Raw genomic sequence first — 18,023 nt, forward strand, 5'->3', positions numbered from 1 at the left:
ATGAAATCAGCATCTGTAGGACAGAGCGAGCACTACTGCACAGTATGACAAGGAAGGCTTCCACATCAGCCTTGTCTGAAAGCAGACCTGACATAAGACACTCCCTAACATGTGCCTGCTCATTATCTGCTTTCCACAAAGACTGTTATGATTAATGAGGGCTCATTTCTATGCTATTTGTCAATGATTCACACTAGCATTCAATAGAAAAAAACATTCTCCTTTATTCCTCAATGCAAACATTTTATGACATTGAGAAAGCCTAGTAGCTAAATGCTTTCAAGCCACCAAAAAAAAAAACCACCCAACTGAAAATGCAACAGACCCAAAAGATCAAAACCTGTTTTTACCAAAGAAAAACAACAATCTCTTGTGTAGATCCAATGATGCAGCAGAGATGCTAGCCAGCTGTCAGGGAGCAGAGCAGCACTGTCTTCTGGAAATGGGCCCCAGCTGTGCTTTGTCACTGGCCTCGTAACAAGGGGAGCTTCTGTGATTTGGGGAGGAGGGGGGACGGGGAACGGTTCATTTTTCTTGACATTTCCCTTGGGTGTCTTTTTATAACTACATTTCTGCTAATTAACTTCACCTTCAAGCTGCGCAGGATAACTGCTTCCCCTTCAGGTCACAGAGTGACAAAAAGCCCCTACAATCACACCTTGTTTGATCAACTGTTTAGGTATGAACAGCACAAGGACACAGATTGACTAAATAAACTCAAGCAACCAAAATAGCACTGTTAACCAGAAACAAGCAAACAAACATGAGACTCAGCTCAGGGGCCATTTGATCTTGAAATACCCAAAACGCACTCAGCAATGCCCTCTCACTCAGAAAACTCCTAGCAAACTGCGGCAGCAGTATGTGAAAAAGGAGGATGAGCTTTCCCATAAGAACATAAGCGAAACACCATACCAGGGCAGAGCAACGGCTCGCCTAGCTCTTTATCACACATCTGAAAGTGCCTGGTGCCAGGGAAGGAGTATAAAAGGGAAGAGCTCAGGGGGAGATTTTCCTCAGTATGTATTCCCAACCTCAGAAATCCATGGCTGGGGTATTCCAGAGCTGGAGGTTAAACCATTCTTGCTTCCTACAGTAGCATTCAAGGGATCTTTCCTTCTGCTTACGCTCTCCGTTTTCCTTGTTTGGACATGAGTTCCACTTTCTTAAGGCTTATTTCTTTGCAATAAAACTCTTTCCTTAGCTGTTTTACCATGCCAGCTTGTAGGATTTTTTTTTTTTTTAATAAGTGCTAATATAAATGCACCAGTTTGCTGGGTTTTTTTTTTTTTTGTGTTCCCCTACCATATATGCTCCATTAAATTTGATTCCAGCAAATTTCCTCAGCTTTGTGGAATCTTTTATTTGGAAATTAAGTATTTCCATAGTGGGTCCTTTTTATTTTTGATTTTTAAATGATGACAAATTTCCAAACAATATGCTCATTTTTAACAGCTTTGCTATGGTTGTATTTTGAAACATACATTTATGGGGCCTAAACACCTGCTCTTTATATCACACCTTATCATGTGGTTTTTGCCTTTGCAGTCTCTTTGGTTTCCTTCAGCTTTTCACAATCCCTGTCCTCACCCAGACGAAGCAGTGGGTATTACACCTGAACAATTTCATTCCTTCTGTTTATATCTGGGATTCTGGATTCCTCCTGACAGCGTGAACTCTTCACTTCTAATGTATAGGAGCTTTCCTCCAGTGGTGAGACTTACTCTGTCATTCATACATACTTTGTAGCTGGATATTACAGGTTGATGGGTTTCCTTCCATTAAGGCTCGGAAACAATTATTTGGCTAACATCCTCAAATAAAACTAGGCGTTTCACTACATTTGCCTTTTTTTTTTTTTTTTTTTAAAGGGTTACATGATTTACACAGCACCTTAACATAAAATGATATGTCTATTTTTACATATCTGGCTTAAGTAGGACTTTGTCAGCACTGACTTTTTATTGATCTTTGTCCTATTTTTAATTAAGGAGAGCACTTCTTTTTAACTTTCTAGCAAATGATCAGTCTGATTTTGTGTGCTTCTTTACCTCTCATATTTTCCCTACTTTTTGTTTGAAAAAAAATTTCTATAATGTCTTCAGTTCACTTGTTTGTGATATAAATGACCAAATGTAATGTTAGGTGAAGACTTTATCCAAGCTTACCTACTGCATCAATCCTGTTTTCCAGAATGTCCAGCTCAGCCTTTTTCTGAGTCATGCAAGAGCGAGAAATTGGAACAAGGTAAAGAGAAAACTAAGGAAAGTTAACTCCATTCACAGAAGATATATACATACTGTTTAAGAAAATGTCAGGCGCTATTGAACCTCCAGAAGCCCAGCTAGCATGCTCTAACAACACCGACTATTGTAACCACATCCCTGCTCAACTCCATTTGCTGCACCCACGTGTTTTTCCTCCCTCCTGCCCATCACCTACTCAGTTTATGAACTGAGATCAGTGTGGTCTACACCGTGATTCTCTACTGGCTGCTGCAGCACTACTGTAATGAAGACTAATTGTGACCACAAGTCACAGTGGAAAGGAAACAAATGTCCCATCCAGATAGCAGTTGTAGGATGAGTCTGACAAATTATTTACTGTTCTGAATGTCAAAATTGTTGTCTTGACTCAATATGCAATCGCCTTAGCCCTTCCCTTTTTCAACTGCTGTAAACTTTGTTTCTTCTCTTTTACAATGTTAAACACAAAACTTGGAAGACACAGATCTGATACGAAGGAACTTTGCGTTGAAATCACTAAGTATCACTGAGCATGCAGGTCTGTCCACAATGCGCAGCAACACTGAGGCTGTCAGCATGGCCCTGCATCCAAATTAATAAGCCTTGCCTCTTACCAAGGTGAACTGATATGAGGGTAGCACCAAAGGGTGATGCAGGAACTGGGCTGTCAATCCTGGGGTAGACCATCTGAAATTAGTTCAGGATTTTTTGCCCTGGAACCCACTTCAGACTCCAGAGGAAGCTGACTGCACCAATTATAAATTCAGCTTCTCCAAAGTATACTGGAAGAGTAGGCAGGTTGCAACATCTCAGAAGAGATGCTTCACATCTGCTTACCGAACAAAAAGAATTTTCAAGACAAAAGACCAGGATGGAACTAAGAATCAATGACTATGGATAAATATCTAAAGAAAAATCTGGATGCCTCTGAAGACTTTCTTACCTTTTATCTCTGCTCTTAGCATTTATTTTTGTTTTCCCACCCACAAAGTCTTTTTTATTGACTTTAAATTAAATATTAATTCACTTTTCAAGCTACACTGTAGAAATCTTATCAAAGGCAAATTGTTACTATGATAAGTAGCAGGTAAATTCCGTAAATATAGTGTAATCTATAAATTTTCTTTTAAACAATAGCACTGAACTAAACATGTCAAAAGACTCTGGGATCAACTGACATGTACACCATTACACAGATACACCCACAATATATTGGCTAAAATAGCTTATTTCCCATTAAAAGGACTAAAAACAAGACATCTGAGTCCCTTAGGCTTGTAAGCTTGAAAATCTCTGCCAGCATTATTAAATGAGAACATTATTTAATTAGTAACGGTAACGGAGGATAAACTCTGCCTGCCTTAACTCTAAAATATGTAAGACTAGATTTCCACAGAAAGAAAAGATGGTCCAGATGTAGGAGGCTGTGTAGGACCTGAAAGATTTGGATCCAGCTTCCTGCTTTGTCATGGACTTTCTGTGATCTTAAAGTACCCACAGTGTACCTGAGGTCCACATTAGTACAACAGGGCTTCTGCTCTGTCAAATGCCTGCAAATCTCAAATCACTCAATATTACAAGGCACTCAATACTAAAACAATGACATTAGGGACAGATGAGAACATCTACTTGTCTGCATTTAATCTGTAAGCAAGGCTCATTAACTTTACTCTCCAAATACTATAAAAAGTTCATGCTTTCTTTAATAGATGTGTTTTCACCCAGAGGTGATCTTGTGACACTAAATCTTTACTAGGAGTGATTTACACAACAAAGCAGCTGACAGTATCATATTAATTTTCTTCTCAAGCACAACATATACCCCTCTCTGGAGTACCTTGCTTTTGGGCTGGTGTGGTGACATGCGTATGTGACATCGGACAGTTGCAAAGCACCTCACTTTGCACCGTAACTTTTATATGCACGTACCTAACACATATGTACAAGCTGTCAGTAAACACTAGGGAACAGCTGTCCCCTGCTTAGTTTAAAATTCTGTTCCATACAGTTGGAGGAAACACTGCTTTGCTTTCACAGAAGGAATAATCTCACTCACAAGTAGGCTAGTCCTCAGACCTCCTCTTTCACTAGATGGCTGTCACTGTGCTGAAGTTCTGTGCTATGAATTAAGGCAAACTGGAGAACCTTTGTATGAAATCATATGGACCCTACCTTCTCTTTTTGACCAACAGGTCAGACAATAGAAACAAAAAGTTACATGAGATATTGAGCCAAAGGTTTTTAAGAAGAATTAAGTACTATTGCCATGGCTTTTCAGTGCTAAAACCCTAATATGCAGTAGGACTTCAGCACATTTAGATACTTGGTGACTATTTCTCTCTTACTCCCTACCTTGTCCTTGGTCATCTTTTCTGCTGATGCCTTCTAGCCTTAGGGAAGTTATGTGGTGACTTAAACTGCCTATTCCATTTTTCTTTAACCCTTACCATATGAAATAATGTCACCTCCACAGCTCAAATATTAGGTTACTTATACAGGATGCAAACAGAGTTATCTAAATTGCATGTGTTATTCCAACCAGCAAGCATCTTGCTGCTGATACAGGTTTCCTTCCTTTGACACATGACAAGCCAGCCAGAGCACCCCAGAGCTCTGTCCCCAGGGCAGCTTGCCTCCCAAATGGGCTGCAGCCCAGCTGCCCCAGAAGCAAGCCCTCGTGCCCAGCCCTCAACTTGCCCAGTGCATTTCTGTGGCGAGGCCCCATGCAACACCAGCTGCTATGCAGAGGCTGAGCTCTCAACATCACCAAGCCTGTTAGTCTGGAGGGTTTCCTATGGTCAAAGGACTATACTAGAGATGCATACTATTGTGCAAAAGAAATGGTATTCACTGGCACAACTGTGACTACAGATCTTGCACGAAGAGGAAGAAAAGACTGCTTTTACTGTTTAGACGCAACCTGGCTTCATGTTTTATGTCTTCATTTTGGTCTATTATCTCACTCCCATCTTTTTAGAGTACTGTAAATCTCCTTTAACAGCAACTGTGTTTCAAAATAGCACCCTTAAGCCTAGGAAGTCTACCTTATTTGTGACAACTGACCAAACAATGAATGCCAAAGTACTTGACATCATTGTATAAATTTATCAGGGGTTTTCATCCACTGCAAAATGTATCTTCTTTTTTCTTGCACCCTAGATCAATGTTACAGCAGTGCACACCAGAGTCAACGGGTGTTTGCCTTTCTGCTATAAACAACTCAGGAGACTTAGGTGAACATCCCTCTGGAGGAGGGGTTTCACTTTAGAGAAGTTTTAAAACAATAGATATGGTAGTACTAAAAAATAAACATTCTAGCAAAAATAGTAAAAATATTGTGATATTCTTCTCTACAGCCCTTAAGAAAACAGAAAGACAGCACTGTGCCTTTTTCCTTGACTCCTTTCTAATTGACTCCTTCATGCATGTATAATAGGGAAAAGAAAACTGTATTTATACAGGCATGGGAAATGAAAAGGGGAAATCCAGTTAAAAACCTCCATTCTTCTTTTGAGTTTTACTCATGTATCTCTGTGCAGGTTCAGTGTCATTTCTGTGCCTGTAAGTGCTATTTGCCTATGACAGAGCAGTGGAGGAAGTGTGGGAGAGAACTGCTTCTTCCATCCACTGCCACCCAGTTAGGACCAGGAACCATTACCATGTATACTCCTGAAGGCAAACTGGTCTGTCACAGGGATCCCCCGGTTAGCGTAGGCCTTTGAAGCACTGCTCCTCCTGAGTTCAGCCTTGCTCCCGAGGGGTAACACTCCTTTTCACAGAACCGGACTACAGGGAAAGGTTCAGAGCTTTTGAAGGTTTTCTTCCCATCTTCCCTTTTTTAAGAGGGAGGGGGCAAAGGCATCAAACTGATTTGCAATTTAGCCTCCTGTTCACAGTGACTGACACGGGCTCTCCTGTAGCTTGCACGTGGACTTTCAGCTTGAGTTCACAAGCAGAAGACATCTGTGCCTGCACAGTGCCCTTTGCAGCTGCACTGTGCCTTTCCAGAGAAGCCCCAGGGGAGGATGCCTCCATGAAAGATTGGCAGCAATAAAACCCTGCTAGCAACTGCACTCTGTTAACCACTTCTCTGTTACACACAGCCTCCTTCCTAGGAACACAGGCTTAGGGAAGGGCTGGTTTTTGTTTTTAAATCAAATTAGGAAGGAAACAGATGATGCTGGAGTTACAAATGCTGAAGTCACATTAAAGTGAATGAGGTATTGCTGAAATGTATCAGACACATTATCAGGGATTCAGTGCAATAATGGATATTTCCAAGATTAAGCTTAGGCTTTCAATTTCATAACCCCCTAAACTAAAACATTTATTTTCAAATACTGACAGAAATCAGTCTGAGAGGGAAGGACACCTGTGAACCTGACACACCAGCTCTCTTCAAAGGAAATTCATTTGCTTTCAGGAAAGAAAAGAGAAGTATTTCAGAAGAGCTTATTCTCCATACAGGCATTACTAACATCAGTGACACTACATTGTAATAAGACTTGTCCCACCATTCCATCACTGCTGGTGTTAACAAGTACTAAGAATGCTTCCTAAAGAGCACATCTATCCCTCATCTATTCTCCCTATAATACACTCATCAAGCAGATCATCATTCAGTTCAAGACCTCTCATCTCTATTAGCTAGTTAAAAACCCCTCTCTTCAACATACTTATTTAATCCAAAACTACACATAAAACTACATAACAAACTGCATTGATTCTTCCTGAATTCAACAGACTGAAGAAGCTACTGAAAAGCTAAGAGGAATCATTCACCATTTGACTGTTATTGCAGTAGCTACAGCATTTTAGGTTAATTTTCCATATGCAGTTTGGAATGAAACCCATGCACACCAACCTCCCCTCCCTCCCTCCTTCCCTCCCCTCCTTCCTTCCTTCCTTCCTTCCTCCCTCCCTTCCTTCCTTCCTTCCTTCCTTCCTTCCTTCCTTCCTTCCTTCCTTCCTTCCTTCCTTCCTTCCTTCCTTCCTTCCTTCCTTCCTTCCTTCCTTCCTTCCTTCCTTCCCTTCTTCATCTATTGGTTTGACAGAACTTCACGTCTTCATTTTCCTCTCTGGGTGAGATTCCTCAGCTCATTTTTCGTGCTGCACCCACCTCCTCTTAAGAAAATAGTGTCATGAGGAGAAGCAGGAAATTCAGTGCATAAGGCTAAAATGGGACCAGGGCACATAACCACTAGCAGAGTTGATGGAGTGAAAATATTTCTGGTGAAAATGTTTCATTTCTGAGTGCTCACTAGGATGTCCTAATACTCAGCTAAGGGGACAGGGGGACTTTTTCAACAATATCTGCATCTAATCCATCCCCTATGCCTATTAACTGACACATGAAGAGAAAGGGCAAGCATTTACACCACGCTCTCTGCAATTTCCTAACAGGTCACCCCAGTGGCCTTATAAATCAACTTACAAAGTTTTTTTCCCCTTTGTTTTACTATTTTGAAAAATCCACTTTTGTGTCAACTTAAACAACATTTTAAAGACCCAGAGAAACTCAATTACTTAGCATTCAGTTCTTAGGATTTCGCTCGTATACCTTCTAAAATAACTGGTTAGTTCTGTTCAGCTTTGTTTCCCATATCACTTATTGACCTTTGACATATAATTATATGAATAAACAGTAGAAGTGTAGGGATTTCTTATTCCATTTCTTTTCAAAAATAACTGGGACTTTTCTCAGATTATAATGTCTTTTATAATGAACTTCACTCTAGCATGAAACCACACCATACTTTGTGTTCAACTTCAAGCCTTCCATGTATCATTTATTAAAGTAACAGAACACGGTCCAGATTTCTGATCTTGTCTGGAGAAGCATTCTCTTTCTTGCCAACACACAAGTTGCTCATCAGAGTGATCCACAGGACCTTCAACCTCATGGCTTGTGGTGCCCCTTTCCTGACCTCAGCTAAACACTGTCAAACACAGCAAATTGCACTGCACAGACCTGCAGTTAGGTAACAGGGTGTAAAATGGCATAGAAAATTTTGAATCATCAGATGAAAAAAAAATGCTTACCATATGCAGGTCATGGGCCAAAGGAAAGGCATGAGAAGCCACCTATGCTCAGTGTGAAGGGTTATTAAGTGTTCTGCCAGGACACAGGGTAAAACAGTAGAAGCATCTCAAAATGACTCCAGGCTTTTGGTCCTCATCTTGGATTCATGAGCATGGCCTACTTATCCTCAGAGCTTTAAGTGTGTTTCAAGCCCTCTGAGTTGGAGATGTAGAAGTGGCTAGTTATAATTCCTGCCACGATATTGAAATGGCTCGCCGTTCCTGCAATTATCTTATGTATCACCAGTAAAAAGACTAAACTGTACCATACTGCCCTGAAGGGCTGTTAAGTACAGAACAGACTTTTGATCAGATACATCTCAAACTTACAGCCTCAGCTCTGAATTATGTCTAAGTCGTTTTTTCCTCCTGCTGCAATTCTAAAAAAGGCTGTAGGGTTCATTCAAACAGGACTGTCTCATACCTATGTACTCTTTTCATATTAGATGTTTTGCCTTTTTGTGCTAGCAATGCTCTAAAGCACTTTGAAGTCAATGTCAGTGTTTTGACAGAATTCAGGGGCACTAGCCAAGTTTTTCTGTGCTATAATCTCACCAAATGTATTTGTGTACATGCATACATAGACCACAGGCCAAGATACTTTTGGAACAGTTTTTCCAAATGGCATGGAACGCCACAAAAGAATTTATATCAAAGTTTTTAAAATATATGAAAATATAAAGTCTTTGTGAAAATAACAGAAATGGAAATTAGTTCCAAGATCTTTTCAGAACAAGCCTGTAACACTTTTAGAAGATCTCTTGTAGTCTGCAAAAGAACTACCCTAACTACTTTAATTTTGCAATATCCACTGATCTCTAGAAAATCCTCCCCCAAAGCCAAACACAATGGTAGATACTGCAGTAAAGCAGAACAGACAGATCACCCGAGGAGCCTTCAGTAAGCAATCCAAAAGGACATTACAGCGCTTAGGAAAGAAACTGTGTGAGCATGAGTTTGTAAACAAAACCTGATGCCATTGTTTGTCACGGAAACCTGATTGACTGAACAAGTACAAGAAATGGGATCATCTCAGAAGTTGACCAAAAATACCATCTCGAACAATACATTAAATAAAGGCAAGCTGGACTGTCCCAAAGCATGTCAACAGCCATCCCTTCCAATGGGGCATTCCGCAAGCAGCCAGTGACACCCGAAACTGTCACTGCAACTTGGCTGTCCTTGGAATAACTCTGGTGTATGCCATACCTGAGCTATTTAAAGCAGTGTCTAACCCTTGTGGTTGCATCAGGAGGGACCCAATGAAAGATGAGTGAAGACACTGACCTCCAGGTAACAAATGTGCCCTGGAGTTCTGCAGTGAAGTTTGTTACTGCCTTGGAGAAAAAAGATCTCCCTTTAAGAGCTGTTTTGTGAAGAACTTTGCTCCTGTTGGACTTTTATTTAACTTGCCTTTTAGAGGCTAGAACAGAAAAGCTTAGATAATCCTGGAAGGTTTTTTCATTAGTCCAGTGAAGTGCCAGTTTTTAGGCAGAAGCTTAGGGGAACACAATACCATTTCCCACAAGCATCAGGCATAAAAAGGTTCTCAGTGAGGAATGAACCTGAGCCTCAGAGATCAGGTAAGACTCGCCCAACCTCAGGAGTTCACCTTGTCATTCAGATAAAAATTTCCTCGGACTTCAGGTTTGCATCCGGTGTTCTGGCTCCTGCTTTTCCCTACATTTAGAAGAATGAATATTTATAACAAGTAGCTACAAGATGACTTGAAAATTCAGCAAATATGATTCAGGCAGTTTGTAGGCGCTTAAGTACCAAGAGAAAGCCACTGCTCTGATTACTTCCACCATCTCACACATCTTCTCATTGTGCTGTATTGTGAGCTAAAAAAAAAAAGGCTCAGCTGTCAATATTATATATACCTACACATAGGATATGCATGACTAAAAACTCCAACAACCCCAAACACAGTTTTTGGAAATAAGGGTAGTTTGTTAATATGTAGACTTAATGTTTACAGTGCCTAAGTGTGCTTTTCAAAGACAACTTGCCCCTTTCCACTGTTGCTCAAAAACACTAGAAGACCTATTTCAGGTATGGTATGTGGAGTACTCACTTATAATGCCGTAACATTCATGTGGAAAGAATACTGTACACTTAACCAAACAACTTCAAATGTAGGGCTGTTGTCTGGGTCCCAACCGGTGCAAATCAAATACACTTAAATGGAAATACACTTACTTATCCCACCTGAAAACCTGGCCTTATGGCATGCCTCCCCAAAGAGAGAGTTACCAAGGCATGTAAAGAGCAGGCTGCAGTGGCTTCATAAAAAGACTCTACTGGGACACTTTTTTGATCTCAAAGTCACTTTGAAACAGCTGTGCCAGTGTCACATGCTTGTTTTCAATATTCCCTCAAAGGACCTGGGGTTCAGTGCTATGCGTCAAATATTCACATATCTTCATCAAAAAGAAAACTCATGAGTCTGCCATATAAATACCATGGTTTTTTTCTGAAATAAGTAACATGCAGAAATCTCTTTGGCTTCCTGGCCACTTGGGAGTAGTTTTTTTCTCTTCCTCATCTTGCAGCAAAATCAGAGACTCAAACAGAAAGGCCAGTTTGCAGGTTATCGTATAGATTTGTTTTGCTCGCAGCTTTACAAAAGCAAGACAGAGCCTGTATATCCAGACAGTAAGTGCAGCTCTTTGCTTCCAACAGATTTGGTCTGGATAATCCTTCAAATAATACCACCTTCATATCATTAAATTTATTAGCATATCTCCCTGACATCTGATTGTTTCCAAATATCTTGTGTGACAGAAGACAATGCACTGGCAGCTGCTTATGAAAACACAGAACGGAAATGCAACATTTTTAGGACATATGATCTGCCTCTGGGTGAAGGGAAAGGCACAACACCCTGGTCTGTCCACCCAGGCATGACACAGCTTAAGTGACATGCCACAGCTGAAAATCCAGCTCGTGAGATGCCTCTGACGTTACTGTGGGGCATGCCGTAATGCACAAAACATTACCATACTAACCAGAAATACTGCAGTACATATTCTAAAAGGTATACGCAATTGATGCTGGTCTATACTCAATTTATGGTAACAGCTAAAAAAAAAGGATCTGAGTAGTGGTGAAGAAAGAAGGCATCGTAGAGGGCTGGGGTAAATTGGAATAATGCTCTCTATCCATTACACCAAAGGATAGCTGTCCTCATGCAGACTGTACCTGCTGGTAATTCACTATAATCTCATATATTCTAAATCCTAGCATGTACCTCTGTGCAAGAGCACAGAGTTTGATTCTGTTGATTGTGTCACAAGTGCAGGCACTCTAGTCATTAGTTTAAGACTTTGTTTTGCAAAATGTTATCAATTAGATCTTATTTCCAAACATGGGGAATGGATTTCCAGAATTTTTAAAATAATTATTCTTGCCTTTTTTTCCCCCTTTAACAAGATGCATCATGAATCCTCTTTAATTTTCCTTAATGTATCAATAAAACTGGAGTTAGTGAAGCCCCTTCTCACAGCTCCGGGAGGGAAAGATCCCTTCCCTCTGTTCAGGCAATGAACAGAGGTATTCCCTTGTGCCAGTGCTTGAAGCCAGTGATAGACTGTCTGAGTATGAGTCACTGCATCTTTGCCCCTGGCACTGCTTCCAAAATTTCAGCATCTGATTTACTGAGAATTAAGTGTCAATAATAAACAGGTCAGTTCAAAGGACATTTTACTCATTTTATTCCAATAGTAATTTTTAGTAAGTTCTTTTAATAAGTTTACAGCAAGACCTTTCAGCACACCACAGATAAGATCTCAGGGCTCAGGGAACCCATATGTAACTGAGGTATTAAACACCTCTGGAGCAAGACAGATCAGATGGTAGCTCTATTTCCATGATACTTAGATGGACTAAAAATGCTGAATCATGGGTTACATGATACTTCATATAAGAAGTATAAAGAAGGTAAATAATCTTTTAATGACCAACTCAATAGCGAGTATACACAAGTTCTTAAAACAAAATCAATTAACTACTGCCAGTCTACTGTGTTCCTTGATATAACATCTATTGAAAAACAATATATTCACTTATCTTTCAAGACATTAAAACACTTTAGTTATTAAATATGAATGACTAGGATCAAATATAATCTCTTTGTCTTACAGTCACATTGACTGACTTTATCGTTTAGCACAAAAAATAACTTCACCTTAAAAGCAAAGAGTGGTAATAAGTGTTCTGGCCAGAAACGATGGTGAGAGGAAGATACATATTTATTAACAGTGACCATCCTCTGTGCTTTACCATAACTTAGTTTCAGCAGACAAATGTCTTTAAAGTATTGGGAGTGACAATGCAAACTATAACAATCCTGGTAGCACATTCAGATAAAGGCTGGATTCCCCCCTCAAATAAGTTGAAACTAGAGGTCAAACAGAAGTTGAATCCACACATCAGCTAGAAAAACTCATCTTCAATGAATGCTCTGAGGTATACTATATACAATACAAAAACTTGTGCGAATTAAAATAGTACAAAAACCATTCCTCACACTCTAAAAAAGAAAGAGTCTTAATTATAATCTTCATCTTTGGTCTACAGGTAGATGGGAAAGCACATGGAATGTAAGTTTTTGTAGGGAGAAATGTTAACAAAATCAGGATGACACAGAACATGTAAACTTAAACTGAGAAGAGGACATAAGCAGGAAAAGTGGTTTGTTCATATAACATAACAAAGGATGTAAACATAACAAAAAGTGTTTCTTTCCCTTGAATGCTTTAATATTCTTAGTGCAAACATTCAGCTGTTGACACTTTTCTTATGTGTGATAGTTCTTCTTTGCAATACAACCAGCCAGATGAACGTTTTCCTAAAGTCCTCTGAGCATATATGATGTGACCTTCAACCCAAAAAGAACCAGTAATGTACCATTAATTAGGGTTTGCCCCTCAATGAACACTGGGTGACAATCTAGGAGATAATTTACAAGGACTTGCAAAGGAATACTGAAATGTCTTACATGACACTCAGCTCTGTTCTGAAGTTAGGCATAATGACTGCTAATTTGCACTTACCCAAAGACCACTCTTAAGATGCTCTATAAAGTCTAAATAGGCATTAGAGTCAGTGTGAATCATATATAAAACAGACTTACAGAAAATAAGAATCAGGCCCCTAATGTATAATAGGTGTGTCCTCTCCTGGCAAGTCATTGTAGCAAGCCTAGCCATAATGTACCTGGTACCTAAATAAATATTAGTGGCCTGAATATCCTCTTTCATGCTTCGTTTTTTTCTTTTTATTTTTTTTCCCAAAGGAATTATTTCACCTAGGGGATTAGTTACTGAATGCAGCACACAAACTCCTCACTATTTCCAGTCAGGCTTGGGATAATTATACCTTCTGTAATCCACAGTCCACTAGTTAGCTGATAAATTAGTGTGCTTTTCACAAAGGAGGAATACTCATGTTACAGTCAGTAATGCAAAGGAAAAAAAACCAAAAAACAAACCCCAAGGAAAAAAGAAATAAAATAAGGACAAATGACCCATGCAGTGAAATAAACAGAATCAACAGAGAACACTTTCAACCCCATCAGCTTTCACATAACTTTAAAGAAGGTAAACCCCATGCTGCAGAGCCACAAAGGCCAGTATTTTACCCTTCTGTGTATGTACATCAACAGTGGTTATGCAAAAAATCAAGGACAGAATGTGACTGACTAGTAATTTTTTTAATGACATTTTTGCTACCTTTTATATTTGATCAGTTAATAGTCACACTGAACTTAAAGAAAATATTCATGTGGAAGAGAATGACTTGCACAAGAAAGCCCTGTAGAATCAATCCCAAGCAATTACTCTCTCGTTGTATCCAACGGGCCAACCTGTGATATAAAATACCAATGGAAAATCTGAGAGATATTTATTGATAATGTTACTGTAAGGCACTTAAAGTGCTCTTGTAGATTAAAAGTGATTGAGTCAGTATCAGGTATCCTTAGGCAGACATAGGCTCTCCATTTCTCCTAGATACTGCACTTATTTCTGACCTCATTCACTCTATATTTATAGTAGATCATCTGCACTAGAAACATTCCATATTTATTGAGGATTTAGTCCAAATGAGTTTCATCAATATAAAACAAGTGTGAGAAAAGAACCAGATCCTTGTATTCTATAAACAAGAATGGAAGGAAGACCTCGTGCATTAACACTTTGAAAGAAACATTAAATTTATGGGTTCATTTGATTCACGGTTGTACCAAAGTAAGGTTCCTCTGATTTTAAGCGCACTGCACAGAACAATATAATACAGACGTAGTTAAAAAGGCATCAGATCAGCTAAGTTCATTCTTAGCATCTCAGTTCAACAAGGTGCTGAATTGTAAGCACTTATGCAATCCAGCTGCAGTCAATTCACATCCATTGAAATCAGTGCTCATTGTGGTATCTGGTGAGGACTTTCATACTACTGATAGGCTGGTCAGAGCTGCTGCTGCTCTAAGGAGGCTGTTACAGGTCCAGCAACTGCAATTAGAAGACCAGATGATGACTGGTTTTTACTTCCTGGACAAAAACTCCAAGGTGAAAGTCAAGACTTTTCTTGAGAAAAATGGATGTATGATGACCCCACTCTGGAGAAGGTCTATTCTGCTTCAGACCTCTTTGCCACAAAGTTTCAAAATACATTTTGGTTTTGGTTTTGCTTCACTATGCATTAGTAAAATAACTTTTTCCAAATGGAGTTTTCACAAAATACTGGTTACACAATAAGTATAAATAAATGCCTGGTCTAAAAACTCAGATGTTACTCTGAATCGAACAATGCCAGACCCTCATGAAACTCTGTGGCTTGGGGACCAGGCTTTGGGACTTCTCTGGGATGTAGAATACACAAATTTCCCATTCTTCCTAAATCCCAGCACTACTTTTCATTTTGTATCACTGGACAGGTCTGAAATGGTAGAACTTCTGGACATCTTTGTCTTAATCCTACTCAAAAAGCTTATGAACGACAACACTGGAAAATGGAGGCAAATCTGTATTCCTCAGTTAAACCCACTACTGAATTCACAGAAACCTCTGCTGGGGTGAGGACTAAGCAAGAACTGCTGTGCCTGGATTATATTCATTCGTGACTGAGATGAGGTGCATGTCTGAATTTACTAAAATTAAAAAACCCTCACATAGTAAAGTGTGTCTGTATTATCCTTTCTTACTAGCTAGCCATAGTTTTTATTTCATGCCACACATCCTTCTTGCTCTCTCCTATTTATTGTCACAGATCATGTAAAATACCTGCTGCTTATGCACTGTCACTTTGCTGTGTCTCACCTTGCTGTAAGTGAAGTCAATGGCAAACCTTTGTTGACCTCGAAAGGAGCAGGATTTGTGCTCAGATCCAAAGTGGGACTCCCCCTTAATTCAGTAAGCTTTGGATCAGACCTAGAAGAGATCTTAGCAGAATCAAGAATTGGCAAGACACAGCCACATAACAAAACCACACATGAGTGTTTCTCTTATATTCCTAATATTTTATGTGAAAGGGATTAAAAAGCAAGCTGTTCCTGTCAACTGCTTGGGTGCTACACAGGATCTGAATTATTGAACAGGTATCAGTAGGATAGCTATGCACGTTGACATGGTCTCATCTCTTTCTATAGAATTCTGTAAGGAAGCAAATATTGGAATCTGAGGCTTCATGGTAATAGTTCCTCATTTGGTTCCCAACTTTCCACTCTTGAAATCCCACCATCCTTTCTAGTCCTACTAGGAAAGAAGATGGTTCTACCTCTTGTTTCAGGACAAACTAACAACTTATCACATAACAGAACAAAAGACGAGAAATCTGAAAGTGATGTTTTTCAAGCACTTCAGATGAAACCTTGCCACAGAGCCTAACACAGTCTGTGATGGCTCCAAACTGTTTGGAAGTACATCCAACTGATTTGTGCATATCTTGTTTTACATGCAGCTCTGCTTGTTTGCTTATGTTCCCCAAGTCTGAATGAGCTGTGACAGCTTCTGCTCTCCTTTACGTCATTCATCCAAGTTTCTACAGCCATCTTTGAGATGCCATGGGTGTATCTGACTGCAATTTTGGCTTATATTTACAGACTGAGGGTCGCTAGAAAGAGAAACCAAGTACATGTAATATGGTGACTTCCAGCTGCTAGAATCACAGAAACCACATCAAATGGCATTGATTTAGACAGAAGGCAATTGAAATAATGAAACCATTGCAACAGGTATACAAGTGCAATGTGAAACTCTAGCAAGAAAACATAGAACTACAACATTCAGTCAAACCAGGAGATGAGGGAAAAGGGAAATAGAAAGGTAAAAAATAAATATTTAGACATCTTGGGAAATGAAAGAAATGGCCACTTTCATTTGCAAAACCTGAGGAGAAATCTGGCCTGAGTGGCCAAAAGGGGATTTCCTTAAAAGCTCAGAGTTGGCCTAACTCCTTTCCATGATGGGGCACTGTTAAGCCATGAGAAGAGTTTGATCAGTGGCGAGCACTCATGCAAGTTTAACCATCCTATATTTCTGCATTTATCCACCAAGCAAAAGAATGAATGCGTTGCACAGGCAAAGAACCTAAGAATCTGTATTTTAGTTTCACCCTATTCATCTGTTCCATCTTACTGTGTTGACTCCTGCCTAGTCGTAGTAAAACACTAATTACGCACGTGTCTCAAGTCCTATAGGTAATTGCCGCCTTTTCTATGCTAAAACAAACAAGACAGTAAAGATTCCACAAACAAACACTTGGGTTTTCTCTCCCCTCAAATCTGCCTCCCAGGTACAGTGTGGGATGTAACCAAGGCAGCACCTGTGGCCGGGCGATCTACCAGCTTGTGCGCAGCGTGTCCCAGCCACGTGGCTCCATGAGGAGAGGTCTGCTACAGACCACATCGGTGATGTTTCAAGCCGTGCAGGATGGAGAAGCTGGTCCCTGACTCCTGCAGGCTGTGTAGCAGCTGTGTCACAAAAGTGCCAGGGGAGCTGATGGATGCTAGCTTGTACCAGGGGATCGCGGTGTGTAACACGGCCTCCCTGAACCCTTTTTGGCACAACTTATACCCATCTGCTTCCCCTCTGCTCCTTCTCCTGGAGAGGAACATATGGCCCAGAATATGTATCTCAGAAGCAGAAAATGTATTCACATTGTTTTCTAAAATATTCTGAATGCCTTCTTTTTTCTCCTATAAGCTTTTATTCCAGTTATGAACCTTATATTCTGGCACAATAAATAACATTTTTACAAAAGTAAGTCCTTGCTTAAACAGTTAGGCAGCCCACAATGAAAAGCTGACATAAAAAAAAATTGTGTATTGCACCTCAATAGTAAGAAGTGGCTATTGCAAGAAAAATCTTTGCCAGGATTCTGGTTTTTGTCCATTCCACCATCATATTTTAATACTTACCTTAGTCCAGTAGTGTTGCATCCAATAACAAATCAACAAAAGAAGATGATAAAGCCACAGTTAAGCTTAACATAAACATCTAAACACCAAACATCTTTGCCCAAGTGGTTCAAACTGGAAACAAGCTTCCATGATTTACCTCACATTAAATAGTACCTCACATCACAAATAGAACAATGAAGTTCTTCAAGAAGCAAGGAAATCTTTCTTTTAAACAGAAGTACCAACATCTGTGTGTGCAGTCCTGCTTCCCTAACAAGGGTAAACTTTTCCACTGT

At 39.8% G+C, this 18,023-nt stretch overlaps 1 protein-coding gene across 2 annotated transcripts in view; it reads right to left on the reverse strand.

Moving 5' to 3' along the window:
• The window catches only part of KCNB2 (potassium voltage-gated channel subfamily B member 2), a 203,770-nt gene that overhangs the window by 168,810 nt on the left and 16,937 nt on the right, over window positions 1-18,023 (reverse strand). The window lies entirely within an intron of this gene.

Source organism: Strix aluco, chromosome 1 (genome assembly GCF_031877795.1).
Source record: "Strix aluco isolate bStrAlu1 chromosome 1, bStrAlu1.hap1, whole genome shotgun sequence".
Classification (NCBI taxonomy): Eukaryota; Metazoa; Chordata; class Aves; order Strigiformes; family Strigidae; genus Strix; species Strix aluco.